This window comes from Phasianus colchicus, chromosome 7 (genome assembly GCF_987193195.1).
Source record: "Phasianus colchicus chromosome 7, bPhaCol1.hap1.1, whole genome shotgun sequence".
Classification (NCBI taxonomy): domain Eukaryota; kingdom Metazoa; phylum Chordata; class Aves; order Galliformes; family Phasianidae; genus Phasianus; species Phasianus colchicus.
The window spans coordinates 5,658,681-5,672,180 of NC_143442.1; the positions used below are offsets into that span (position 1 = coordinate 5,658,681).

A 13,500-nucleotide genomic window follows, 5' to 3' on the forward strand; every position below is an offset into this window, starting at 1 on the left:
ACACAATTAGCAGTTCTTCAATACTAGAAAATATCCATCTGCTCTTGGCACAACTGTTTGTCAACATATAAATAGCTCTGCTAGTAGCAAATAGAGCAATTTTCTGCATCTGCCTCATGCTTTCATTCCTCGCCATGCAAGTAGCATTTGCAGTTTGGTAAAAGGAATTAATATAGTTGAAAAAAATGTCTGTTTTTTCATTATATCTTAAAAGAAGTGTTTTCAGGAAATAAATGGAAACATGAAGATTTTTCTTCTTGGCATTGGATTGTGCTTTCTTACTCAAAAAGCGATAGAGAATGTATCCGATTGGCTGTGTTTAATTTTGCATTGCATAATAAGTCACCTGCTGGAGTTTCTCACAGCATTTCCATTCACTTCTATAGAGGCTAATCCTAACTGAGAAAAAAACAAGTAATTCTGTGACCAATGGAACTCACGAAGCTCTGTTCCCTGTGGCTCCCTCCCATGTGTTCCTTTAGTGCCTAATAGCTCGGTTGAGTTAACACTGCAGGTTCTCCCACAGTAAGATGCCCAGATTAGTTTCCTTCCATTGGACTTTCTGCTCACAAAGAACGAGTAGAAATTTACATTGCATTTAACACAATGTGCAAATAAAAGTTTTGCTTCTTCAAAAAAATAAAACCATTGCTGTTTTAGAGCAGCCTCAAATCTGCATTTTACTTTCTTCCCATTCACTTGATGATCATAAATGCCATCAGATTGTACTTAAGTATCTGTAGTTGCCTTTAGTTTTGCATTTGGTCTTTCTGAAATACAACAGTAATTTTAAGCATGGGGAAGAGGGAAATAACCATTGTTTCCTCAGATATCAACGTATTGTAACCGGAAAAACCATTTGTTCTCTGGGATAACCAGGCTGTTTGGTGAGTAGATGATGTGTTCTCAACATTTGTTACAAGAAATTTTGGAATTCTGAGACTCAGAAACCTTCACACCTTTGACAGGTGAGGCAGATAGCATGGGATCCAATTAGGCTCACTACTAAAGAGAGAGTGCTATATATTTTGGTCATTACTGCACAACAGAGTTTGAATATTTTAGTTTTCTCCTAATCACAAACTTGTCACATGCCACACAGGTTACTTCTTTGATTTATGGGAATTTGCTTGATAGGATAGTTGATGCTTGTCACATCATTAAGATAACTGTGGTTTGGGAGTTGCTCAGCTGCTTATTAAAATATTGCAGTATTTGTCTGCTCTTATTTCCCTGCTGGAGTCAGTGCCAACCAAGAAGATTTTGCCAGCAAATCCTAATTCTTGTTCTGATAACATCAATAATAATCAAGGCTCTTAATGTCATTGTCTAATTTACTTGTGTTTATGTGAACTGTCATATAGCAACACATCACCAAACAGCATTTCCTTCCTGTTAGCAATTGCTGCTTGGAGTCTTGGATAGGACACACTGCAGTCAACTCATCATAACTCCATCTCACAGGGAAGCAGGTGATGGTATCCATGTCACTGATTGTGCACTGCTTCCCTCTGCAGTGCTGTTTTCACAGAGCTTGGAGAAATGCTCAGTGCTCGAACCCCATGAACATTCCTGTGTGTCTGATTCAAAAGGAAAAATCTCTTGCGTGCAGATGAGGAAAGATTGGGTTGTTGGAGTAAATGTGATGCTAGCAGGCTGATGCTTTGGCGAGGTTCCATGGCAAAAGTCAGTCTGAGGTGATTGTCAGTACATGAAGGAAATGTAGCTTTTCCATTAACTTATTTATTAAGACTTTTCTTTGATAAAAGGTCAAGCACAGCATCATAAGATGTGCGAGGGCACTGGCTAGATTAAGAAGTGTGCATTTAATATATCTGGGTGTAATAGCAGACAAGAACAGCATGAATTTCAAGATACTTAGAGAGTTTTTTCCCTTCCTTGCAGCTGTTCCCATTACCTGGTGAATGCCTCTGTGGGCCTAGGAGGAGATGGATACTGTATGAGAGGTTGCTGTTTCGGATGAGCTGGCATGAGTAGGAAAACAACTTCCTTCAGTGTATATTTTTTTAGTACAGAAGGAATGATGGAGCACAAAAGCTGTTTCTTGCTGATCAGTAAATTAAATATACAAATAAATCATCACCTTTAACACCTATATATACCAAGATGAGCTGTGAGCCTCCAGATGTTCTTAAAATCGCTTGCGCCGACCTCATGAAGCACAGGAATGATGAGTGACCACTTCATAGGAATGGAAACAGCAAAACCAAACCGAAACAGAAAAAAAGCAGTGAGTGAGTGAGGAGGATGTTTTGCATTGATCACTGGGTGCTTAGTGCCTCGAAGAATTGTGCCCAGGCTTTGCTTCTGGAAGTTTAAGCATGTAAATAATAAATTTAAACATGTAAATCACACAGCAAATCATGGTACTGATGGGCGTTCAGAGCCGTCACAAGATTTCTCAAGCTTTTTCATTACTTTCTTTCCAGGTCCTTAGAAGCAGCATGAATTAAAGAACAGATTTTTGTAACAGTGGCCACTTTTTAATTTTCCGTATGACAACTCTCTTTTAATTTCTCATTCACTAGCAGAGTCTGGTGCAGAGGCATTGTATGTATGCCGTGGGCAGGCTCTGCCAATGCATAATTCACTCCATACAGACCAGAGTGGGAGCCGAGCTCTGCTTCACAGTCAGCACGGTAGGCAGACAATGCCATACCAAAAAAAATGATATTAGTTTTAAAGGCAGGGAGTGTGTTTCTCTAATGGATTTTAGTTATCTATTTACTTTGGGGTTTCCGGAAGGTAAATGATAAATGTGGTGTGCGTTCTGTACAGTCCTGCAGGATGATCCCTGCCTGCCCTGCAGCAGCTCTCTGCCTGGGCATGGTGTGATGATGCTATGGCTCTCGTGCCAGGAGCTGATGGTTTCAGCACCTTGATGCAGTGACAGCATGCATCCCTTTTTACTAAAACCGTGCGCTAGAATCCAAACCTAAATCCAGCTATTATTCACCTAAATGTACAGCCTCATGTTTCATTCAGGCTTACTTCAGTGGGGTTGTTTCTCACTGATTGCAGCTGAAAGGCAGACAAATCAGGCTTGTTATGCTTAAGGCTGTGAATATTTTTATTTTCTTTTTTTTTTTTTTTTTCCAGTGGACCTGATGCCAAAGTGGTACCATTTCCTCCAGAGTAAATGGGGAGCAATCACCTTACCTTCGTCGTCATTCACCTGCCATTAAACCAGGCTCTCATTCATCGGCGTGATGATCGGAGCCGGAGCCTGCGAATAATCAGAGTAACACAGTGCAGTATTTAGCAAAGCAGCAGCTGAAACACAGCCCCTCATCCCTGTGTGTACCCCAACAGCAGCCTGCAGGAAAGGCTGCTGTTGTTTCTCTCTCACCCTTTCTCCTCTCCTGCTTATATAGAAACTGAAGGAGGGGGAGAGTTTTTCTTTAACCAGAAGAGAAACTTGGGAGTCAAGTCAGCATAATGGGAGGTTTAGGATTTGGTCCTGCTGGAGAGGTCAGATGTTGAGCTGGATCTCCATGAGATAGGTGGATGAGGCTGCTGGAAGGGTATTCCTTTCAAGGAGGCAGGTGGGGATCCTGTCTTGGAAAAAGCCAGTGTGAGGACAGGGCTGGCGTATAAGCCACGGGTGGCAGGGAGAGCTCCAGCAGGGACTTTCCAGCTCCTTTTCTGTAATGAGAGCAGGTCTAACACAACCAAAAAGAGATTTTCTTTCAAAGAGGCAGTGGATATTAAGAGTTTAAGTGGTGTGAGAAGACCAAACAAATCCATGGAAAATAAGTCTTTTAAGGTTTAGGGAAAATGCTGTAGTCAATGAAAAAGCCTGAGCAGGCACATCCAAGGGAGCACATGGACACTTGTGCCAGTGTCAGGAGCTGCAACAAAGAGCTGCTGTGCTCCTGCCTTCCTAAGGCTGCTGTCAAAGACAGAGCAACGAACTACAGCACACCCATGGCCTGAGCACTACAGCATGGGTGTGGGATTGGGGTGTTACCTCCTGCCTCTGCCCACTGTGAGCCCTCACCTTTCACTGGGTAATCCCACAAGCTCGGGTCCCCACAGGCAGCGCCAAGTTGGAAAATCCCACAGGATGCACAGAATGTGAAGCCTCACGGGCTGCTTGGCTGTTTGCAGGCACAGCATCATACATTTGCACATCTCACGTTGCCAAAGAACTGCTCAAAGACCTGGAAAACCCTCAGAGATAGGCAGCGAGTTGAGACTTGACTGCCTGCATCCTTTCCCACATGCAACGTTAGGAAGCTCACCATTGTCACCCAACATGACAAAGTGGATGATGGCTGGCACATGCCTGACCCGCTGGGATCATCCCACTTTTATCATTATTGGCATAAAAAGTTGAACTTTCAAAAAGATTCAGCAGCATTTAAAAAGAAAAAAAAGAAGAAAAAAAAAAAAAAGTCTTACCTTTGGTAAAGCTTGCTTTTTATTTATGAAATTCCTAGCATAAATAAAGTCTGGTTACTGTAAACCTAAAAACCACAAGGCTTTAAGACATTTTTGTCAGATCATGGTAAGAACAACCTTGATGCGGTTTGCCAGGCTTTGAATTATAATGTATGTCATCAGCAATGTAAGTTGTTATAATTTACTTCTGACATTAAGATCTTGCTTTTGGGCATATAGTTGCAAATGTATCCTATTCACTTTCTTACTTTTAAATGCCCTTCATGTTTCAGTAAGACAATCCAATCAAAACTAAAGACCAAATGCACTGTAAAACAAATCAAGCATACAAACAATTCTTAAACATTCCTCTTGTAGTTTCAGTTGCTTGCCCAAGGCTTCTAAACTTCTTAAGCTATGTAATCGTGAAGCATAGAGAAGTTTTCAAAGGAAACATTGGTATAATATATTTCATAAGTTGCTTGGGTTGGAATTTATTAAAAGGAAGCCACATATGTAAGAATTTATCATAAATTTAACCAGTTTTATCTAAAATCCACCAGTACAGAACATCCTCATTTAGAATGTCTTTCTGATTTTCTTGTTTTAAATAAAAAGTTTTATGATAATGCTTTGGATGCGACTAGTTGTGCTAAGAGATATACATCTCATGATGAAACAAAAGTCCCCATGAGGAGAGATGCTTTCATTTAACGATAGTCATAAAGCTGATTTTTAAAGCTGTACAAGTCACCGATTCTCTGTCTTCAGCCTCAGGCTGGATCCCATATTCTTTTTCTTTCCTTCGAACCATTCCATGTTCTGCACATTAGAGCAGAATTTGTGTTTTCTTGTCTTTCCGCATCCCTTCATACATAGCGCACAATTTTTATTTTGGTCAAGGATCCACGGAAAACATTCAGAAACTCATGGCAGGACTTTGCTCTGTATAAAAGCTTGACATCAACCCATGCCCCAGGGGCACGGGAACCATACACAGAGCCTCTCAGCCCTTGTGGTGATGTGGTTTGCTGGGAGCCGCCTGAGTTTGTAGAGCATCCAAATTTCTCCATTGCTTTTGTCTTGTGGAGGTCCCAATGTTAATGACTTTATTTGCTGATCGAAGCATGATAATGAGCAAAATCCCTTTAAAACTCTGGAAGAAACTATCCCCCTAAAAAGCAGCCCCAAGGAAAGGGTCGTGGGGCTGAAGTAAAACAGGAATCCTAACCGACTTCCCTGGTTCGGGGTTCAAGCTGAAAAAGAAGCAGATGAGCTTTTCACTGTGTGATAACCATCCTCCTGCCCTCCTCAGCTGCAAATAATTAAATGAGTTTCAGTAAGTGTGACATAAGATCAGCTCCCAAGAGCTCCCGCCAAGGAGCACTTATAAGGCATGAATTAAATAAAGGCTGAAGTACTTTTAGCCAATCAGCTGGTTTCTCGCAGAGAGACAGGAGCTCCTTCATTTAGGAACCTGACATTTGGTGCGAGTTCTGCCGAGCAGAACAGATCTCACCGGTTAAGGCGGTAATGAAGGAGCAATGGTGGTATTTGCACTTGACTCAAACGTTGGCATAAATTCTGTTCCTCGTGCAGAGCACTGCGGCTTCTCTGAAATAAAGCGTATTTCAGCCTCATTAACCAATTTAAGATCTGAAATGAAATGAGATAAATTTAACCTAAATCCATCTTGCCCAGGCTGGCATTAAGAATTAACATCTCTGGGTTTGCAAGGCTACTGGAAGCGGCCATTCCTGGAAAGTAATCTTTCCCGAGGTTTTTTGTTAATGGGCACAAAATTTTAATCAGATCAGATACGTGCATCTTGCGTTGCGAATGTTGCTGGCACCCAAGGAAACTTGCAGTATTCCTTCACTAGAGTTTCAGGCAATAATTAAATTTTAATGCATTAAAATGCTACATTTACCATTTAGTCACTAATACAGAATTAGAACAATAAACACGATTATAAAATAATTACCGCACATCAGAATAACCTTTATTTCAAACAGCACATTTCAGTCGTGTTCATACTGCACAATTAGAACCATTAGAATATGTTCAGTTTTTACCAGGGTGGCCAGCCAGAGCGGAAGGCTGAGACATAAAAGTGGTAATTAAAGCCTTGAAAGAGGTTACATTGGCTGTTATTTGTTGTAAGGATGGCATCATCGTTCTCGAGGCTCAGCCTTCTTGGATTGGCCAAACAGGTGAAGTTTCCTCATTAATTAATTTTCTCTCAGCATCAGTACAGCCCAATGTAGTACTGGAAATAACCTGTTTCTGAAGGGTCACCTCTACATGACACCCCTGTATTGGTGTCATCAAAATTAATAGGAAAACTTGCCTTAAGCTTAATTGGTATTTTAATGCCTACATTTTTAAATTACTTGAACACTTTCTTAATTAAACTGGAACATTAAAAATGAAACTGCTTTTTATTTTATGCTGTTTTCTTCATATTAAAATATTTCAAAGATAATTGCAATCCATATGGAAGGGTGGCTTTTTTTTTTTTTTAATAAAAAAGTCTTGTACTCAATACTACATGTTAATTATAAGAAAGAAACAACTGGGAACAAAACTGTAATGGGTAGTCCAAAGGCCAGCAGTGATTTCACCCGAATGATTGAACATGGCAATTGTTCCCCAGGTGTGCAGATCTTAATCCCATTGTGCATTAGTATTGCTTCCACTGCCTGTATCTTTAATACCTACACGGAGAGATGCTGCTGTGGTTGTTAAGACAGGTGGGGAAACTCATGCTTTCCATCAGTATTGTCACAAGCTAAAGGTCCAGAGACCCTAAGCTAATGGCTGAAACTCATCTTGGCAAAGCAACAGAATGAAAAACTACACCCGTTATTCCTGCTGGTCATTTTAAAGAAAATGAAGCAAACAATGAAATTTTTCAATGGCAACAGGGTCATTCTTTCCCTCAGCTTATGATATCTGTAGATAACTTCCGACATCTTTCTAATGTATGGATCGTTTATTTTGTGTTTATTATGTGCTTTAACATCTCTCCTGTTCCTGTATCCTCACGCACCATCCTGAGATAAACAGCGTTCAGCAAATAAACCACATACTTGTCTTCACCTGCACCATTGCAGTTAGGGGTGGAAATGTGTTATTGAGCTTAATGGATAAATCCATTAAATATATTCAAGCTATACGTGCATGTTTGTTGGAAACAAAATGCTAACTGATTGCAGTAAAGAGCCTTTTATGTTCCATATAAACATAACTCAGCTCCCCTGGAGGAGCACAAAGAAGAAATGGGAACTGGAAGAAAAAGGATTTGAGGAAGCAGTGCAGGCTCGGGATCTGTGGCTCTCCACTCTTACACCAGTGTAAGCAGGAGCAGGAGCAGGCCCTGGCTTCTCTCCCATGCTCTTCAAGCAGGGTCCAGGCTGGGGGGGGGGGGGGGAGAGGGAGTGCCCATCTTTTCTTCTGAACGCATTTAAGCCTGGCATTTCCTTAAAGTACACATCACTAGTGCCAATTAAACAACTGGATCTTTCTTTTTTGTTCCATTAGAAATTTCTTTTTCCTTTATTTTGACTTCTAAAGGCCCAGCTTCTGAAGCACAATGCTGTGTATGGAATAAAGCGAGCCATTTGAGAGGCTGAGCTCTGAAACATAAACAACTTCTGATTTTATAGGCAAGGACTTCTCCTCAGAGGAATTTACATTTCTCTGTCTTAAAAGTGGAAAAGAAATGGACTTTCCATCATCCACTGAGCTCAAAGCTCACGCTGTCCTTCCTCTTCTGAGAACATTTTTTTGCAGATCCTTTTCTGGGGAGAAGCACAAAAAAACCAAACAAAAGTGAAGGAAAGATGGAGCCACGGTGGATGCTCCGTGCTGCCCACATCATGAGCAGAGCTGCCCCAGCCCTGGGGACATCCTGCTGCCCTCCACACCACGGCAGCAGCGTGGGCTTTACTGGTTCTCACGGCCCTTTTCTTCCTTGCCCAGGAAAACAGCTCAGGCCGTGGCTCAGAGCCTCTCGTTGCCTCCCAATTAATTGCACAGCCGAGGCTGTGCTCTTTGATGTCGCTGCTGTGAGCGCTGATAAAATTTGAGGAGCTTTAGAGCATGGAAGTTGCTGCAGACAGTTTTTCTTGTTGCTTGTGTGTCAATACCCTATCGAGTCAGCAATTATCCTAAACCCGTACTGCAAGCCAATGCAAAATAAAGGAACATTTTCTCAGTAATCATTTTTTATAAAACCCTTCCACCGCATCCCACTCCCCATGCAAATTCACGTGTGCCTGCTGGCTTTTATAGAATTCTTGGAGTTACTGTGCAGAAATGTTCTTACTGACAAATACTCCAAAAATTTCATTGTTTAGAGGGGAAGGACTTGTCCATCCAGACACCTATGACCACACATTGCCCAGCACCACTGACAGAATTTGCCATTCTGCACGGTTCCGCATCCTCTGACATTCACAACAGCATGGCTCTGCAACATGCTGGAAAAGAGGTTCTGCATTTACAAATGCCACAGGAGTGAAGATGAAGCAAGCAAGCACCGGCGCCCAGCTGTTGGAACCAACAGCACCATGGAGCAGGGGGCGGGGGCTGAGATTAGCATGCTGCTCACACGCTCACCGCCTTCTCTAATCACAGTGCAGGCATTATCAGCGAGCGGTGAATCTTTGTATTATTTCCAAGTTTCCCCTATTGTCAGTCATTGTGACAAAGAGCAGGACGATCTGACACAATGATGAATCACTCCCGACATTGAGTTTTCACGGGGCTGTCAGGCGATCTCAGTAGGCTGCATCACCTGGAAATGCCACAAGATTCAAACACAAGAACAAAAGCAGAGTTTGGGATCAACTCCGCTGACTCGGGATATAAACAGGGGAGTTGGAGGGCTGGTTTGGGGTCTTCTCATCCACACATCTCTGTGTTTGTCCAGAGTGAACAAAACCACAGGGCTTATTAAAACATCTTGCATGCAAATAGGAGGATAGGTTGTTTAAGTTTTTAAATTAAATTCCTGCATGAATGGCTTTGTACTGTGCTTACTTATTACAGTACTCTGTCCAAGATGCAACTCCTATCAGATAATGGGGTATTTTATCCTCACATTTTGGGTTGCATATACAAAAATGAGCTTCTTTCTGTTTCCTTTTTCCTGCCTGGCAAAAATATCTCACAGACTTTTCATCCTCTATGAAGCCAGTAAGATGGAGCAGTGCCGGCAACTGATTGATGTATAGTCAAATGCAAACATGCATGTTTAAGTACATGCCTTGCCTTCTTGTGTATTTGCTTGTTGGTGCTATTATAAGTCCAGCCCAGAAGAACAGTGCTCTCTCCCACATTATTATTCACAAAGGCAGCTTTCTGAGTTATTTCTGTTCCTGCACAATATTCATGATAGCAATTTGATACCTTAGCAGTTTCAAGGTTATCAAGTGATTGAAAATCCTACTGCTTACTTCAAGGTGTAACATATAAACTCTACTGCCATCCATTCTAGTAATATAATAGTTTTTCTTAATGCCTTTCATGAACTGCTGATTTAAAGTGTAAGCGAACTTCAGAAAGGGCTTATCAGCCCCAGACTCCATTGGTGCTGTTTGCAGTGGAACGCAGTCCCTTGAGTTTGTCTCGCTGCGTGTTGCACTTGAGCAAGCAATATTTAATCTCCTTCCAAGATATTGATACATCAGCTCCAGAATGAGGACATTAAACTACAACCATAATGAGAAACAAGGAAGTGGTTCTTCAGCTCATCTGCCAAAAGGCCAGCTCTCCTACAGGATGAATCTGCAGTGAGAACTGCAGACTGTAGATCGTGGCACTCAACTTTGTGCCAAAGAGCAGCTACAGAGCCATTGGATACAGCAGCATTGGGTAACGATGATCAGATCACTGCATGCTTAATGAAGGCACTGAAGAAAAGGCTATCAGTTCTCAACCTGTTTCAGAGGCTCCCAACCACCCACCCAAGTTTGGCCTTGGATGCAGTTTGGGTGGTTTGTGATCAGTGGATGGTGTTGCTTGATGGAGTTTACATGGCAGCATCTGCTAAAGTAACAGATGTCTGTGCCACTAAGGTGCTATGTTCCTGCTTTTTATATAGAGAGAAATTGCTTTTCGAAGAGTTTTTATTGTCTTTATGCAAATTAAAATACAAAATTCCTCTCCTTAAAGGATCCTCATTATAACAAGAATCTTAAATAATCATAAATACATATGCAGCCCCATAAAATCTTTTGCTCTTTCAATATCAAGGAAGTTCCTTCTGCACTGTCAATTGTGCATGAAATTAGTTCTTATTTCAACTACCAGTATGAAGACACTTGCTTTCATTCAGCAAAGCCCCACTGGATTTCTAAACAAATAGTGCAGAATAGTTGTTTGTGCCAAAGTATTTCAAGGAGGAAATTTTGCATTCTGTTTTTTACGCAGTGCTGAAGAGGAAGATAGAGCTCTGTACTTATTCCCTAGAAGCCAAGTGAAAGGAATATATATGCTTTTTATCTTTTCTTTGCCAGCTTTCTTTAGCAGACAAGTGCGTGATGTCTTTACGGATGCATTTTTTTTTTTTTTTTTTAGCCAGGGATTGAAAACTGTGAAGAAATCATGTCTAGAAAATGACACCCAGAGATGCCAGCCTGATCAGGACCAAACATTAAGCTAACCAAGTCCTTGCATTCTTGGTTCACCTCACATAACTCTGTGTCAGATGTGACTTGAGTCCCCCAAGAGCAATAGATTCCCCATCCATTTTGATTATTTCCAGAGGCAAAGAAGGAAAAACTTTCTCATTTACTTACACGTGGACGAAGTCAGCACTCCATAGTCAGGAAGGACAAAAAGAAGAGCTGCTAAGGAGACATTTGGTCCCCAGCTGGGTGATACCATATCCTGAGACAGGTAAGACTGCAGTGCAGCAGGGTTCCTGGAGATTTCTCCTACAGGCTGCTTATTGTAGGCCAGCAACCTCTGAGGTAGATAGAACAAGCAATCCCTCACAAGGAAGGGAATAAGGATGTACTAAAACCAGCCTAGGGCATCTACCAGCCATTTCCAGGCCCTTTGTGGAAAAAGGTATACATTTCAGTCAGCATTTAAAAACACCTGCCCATCACCTCCCCCATTTCAGAACAAATTGTCCCCAACTGCCACTTCCAAAGACCATCTGGGACCAAATCTTCATTTCTCCAGCTCTCTCCTTTTGTGTGGACTCAACCATTGTCAAAACTGTGAGGAACCTGGGAGAAATGGATGAGTTCTCTTGGAATGAGGAGCTTCATGTCTGGTCTCATCATGTAGCATGTACTGTTTTTGCCCTTTTGGAACATGCTGCATTGAGGGAAAATAAATAAAAAGTAAGGGTAGCAGAAATGTGATTACCCACCAGTGGGTTGTGATGCTTTAGGAGAGAGAAGGCAAAGTCTGCTCAGTGTTTCAATGGGCAAACCTTATTTTAAAAAGGCATTTCTGATGTGGCCTTTTCTTAACAATATTTCTTCATATATCTGCCCAGGTAGTCTGAGCAAAGAACTTGTGTATTTGCAGTGTATTATTAACCTGATGGCAACAGCATTAATAACATAGAAGGGTGCTTTATTCTACTGCTAGCACTTGCATCTGTTTCACAAACATTACCAAGATAATCACATTCTTCCTGCATCTGCTTTGCTTTAGCTCACACAGATAATTCAAGGGTAATGCACCTTGTCTAAGCTAATTTTAAAAACATGCCTCAAACACAACAAAAAGTGCTTGGTGGGTATTTTGTCTGAATGCACTGCATCAAAATAACCAAGTAAGCTGTAAATATTTTGAATAAGCTTGGTCAAAAGTCTGCATTTGTCCAGCCATGTTTCTGACTTGCAGGTTTTGAGATTTAGCCCTCTGTGTCCAAGTTGCTGGGGTCAGTGGATCAGCAGACATCAGTTCCTGAAAGGCAGTTTCATACAGAGGATATTTGAAAATGATGACAAATTAGGCAAAATTAATAAGCATAGTAAATGTTGTACTTAATAAAAGTGGAACGTTTGTTGTTCACTGTAAATCAGCAAGAGGTCACATCCCTGAAGAAAGCCTTGAATCCTTGCTGAAGCTGTGCTTGTTGCACACCAGATATATCAAGTCCTGGTTTGTCTTTGGATGATTAAGAACCACAACTATCAGCTCCTGTGAGGTATTGTGGTCATGCAGTAAGCCGAGGTGTCAGAAGCTTGAAATGACTCCATTAGAGCTAGGAATGAAGAGAATTTATGAAGGCATCATTAGCATTTCCTTTCCAAACTACATGCAAATTCCTTGCAGGAACATATGCTGCAGTTGCAGCTAAGAGGAGTCTTCTCCTCAACATTGGCTACAGCCTGTCATCTTCCAGAAAGTGTGCCATATGGTCCAGATAGCTGGTATCACACCGAGCATCATTCCATTCATAAGTTTGACTTGTTGTCATAATAGCCTTTTTAAAATGCTAGTTCTCCCAATAATTAGTATTATAATTGCAGTATTATTTCAGCATTATAATTAAAAATTATTAACATCATTCACATTTGTGTTATTCACCAATCAGGCTTGATTAGAAAAGTTTAGCTTGCATTTGACTGATGTCACACTGAAGTGCCCACCAACATAAAAGATCAAAGAAACCTGGATTTTCCAACCAAACCTCGAATTTCTACAGCCAGGAGAATCCCTCCTAAAACAAAACCAACCTGTGCATAGCAGTCCAATATTTATACATTTGGAAATTCAAGATGGCAAAGAAGAATCTGCAGCAGGCTATTTTTCTTCATCCTTCATTGCTAACATTTGCCCAGAGATGCGGTGGGTGCCCCATAACAGAGACACTCAAAGTCAAGCTGGATGGGGCTCTGAGCATCTGACTGCTGTAGATGTCCCTGTTCATTGCAGGAGAGTTGGATCTGATGAACTTTAAGGGTCCTTTCCAACTTAAATGGTATTCAAATGGTGTTCAAGTGTTGGACAAAACGTGCCTGGGACTGCTGGTGCTGTAAGTGGGAACTGGCCAACAGGTCCAAGGAGGGAAAATCTGAGTCCTCCAGCAACTTGTAGGAGAGAGATTTTAAAATGCCTTGC

The 13,500-nt window shown here is 41.4% G+C and overlaps 1 long non-coding RNA gene across 1 annotated transcript; it reads left to right on the forward strand.

The window, feature by feature from the left end:
- The first annotated feature begins 410 nt into the window (after positions 1-410).
- On the forward strand, positions 411-4,960 carry LOC149917196 (uncharacterized). The gene is made up of 3 exons (XR_016467988.1): positions 411-887; positions 1,906-2,255; positions 3,121-4,960. It is a non-coding gene; the product is annotated as an uncharacterized LOC149917196 (long non-coding RNA).
- The last annotated feature ends 8,540 nt before the right edge of the window (positions 4,961-13,500 follow it).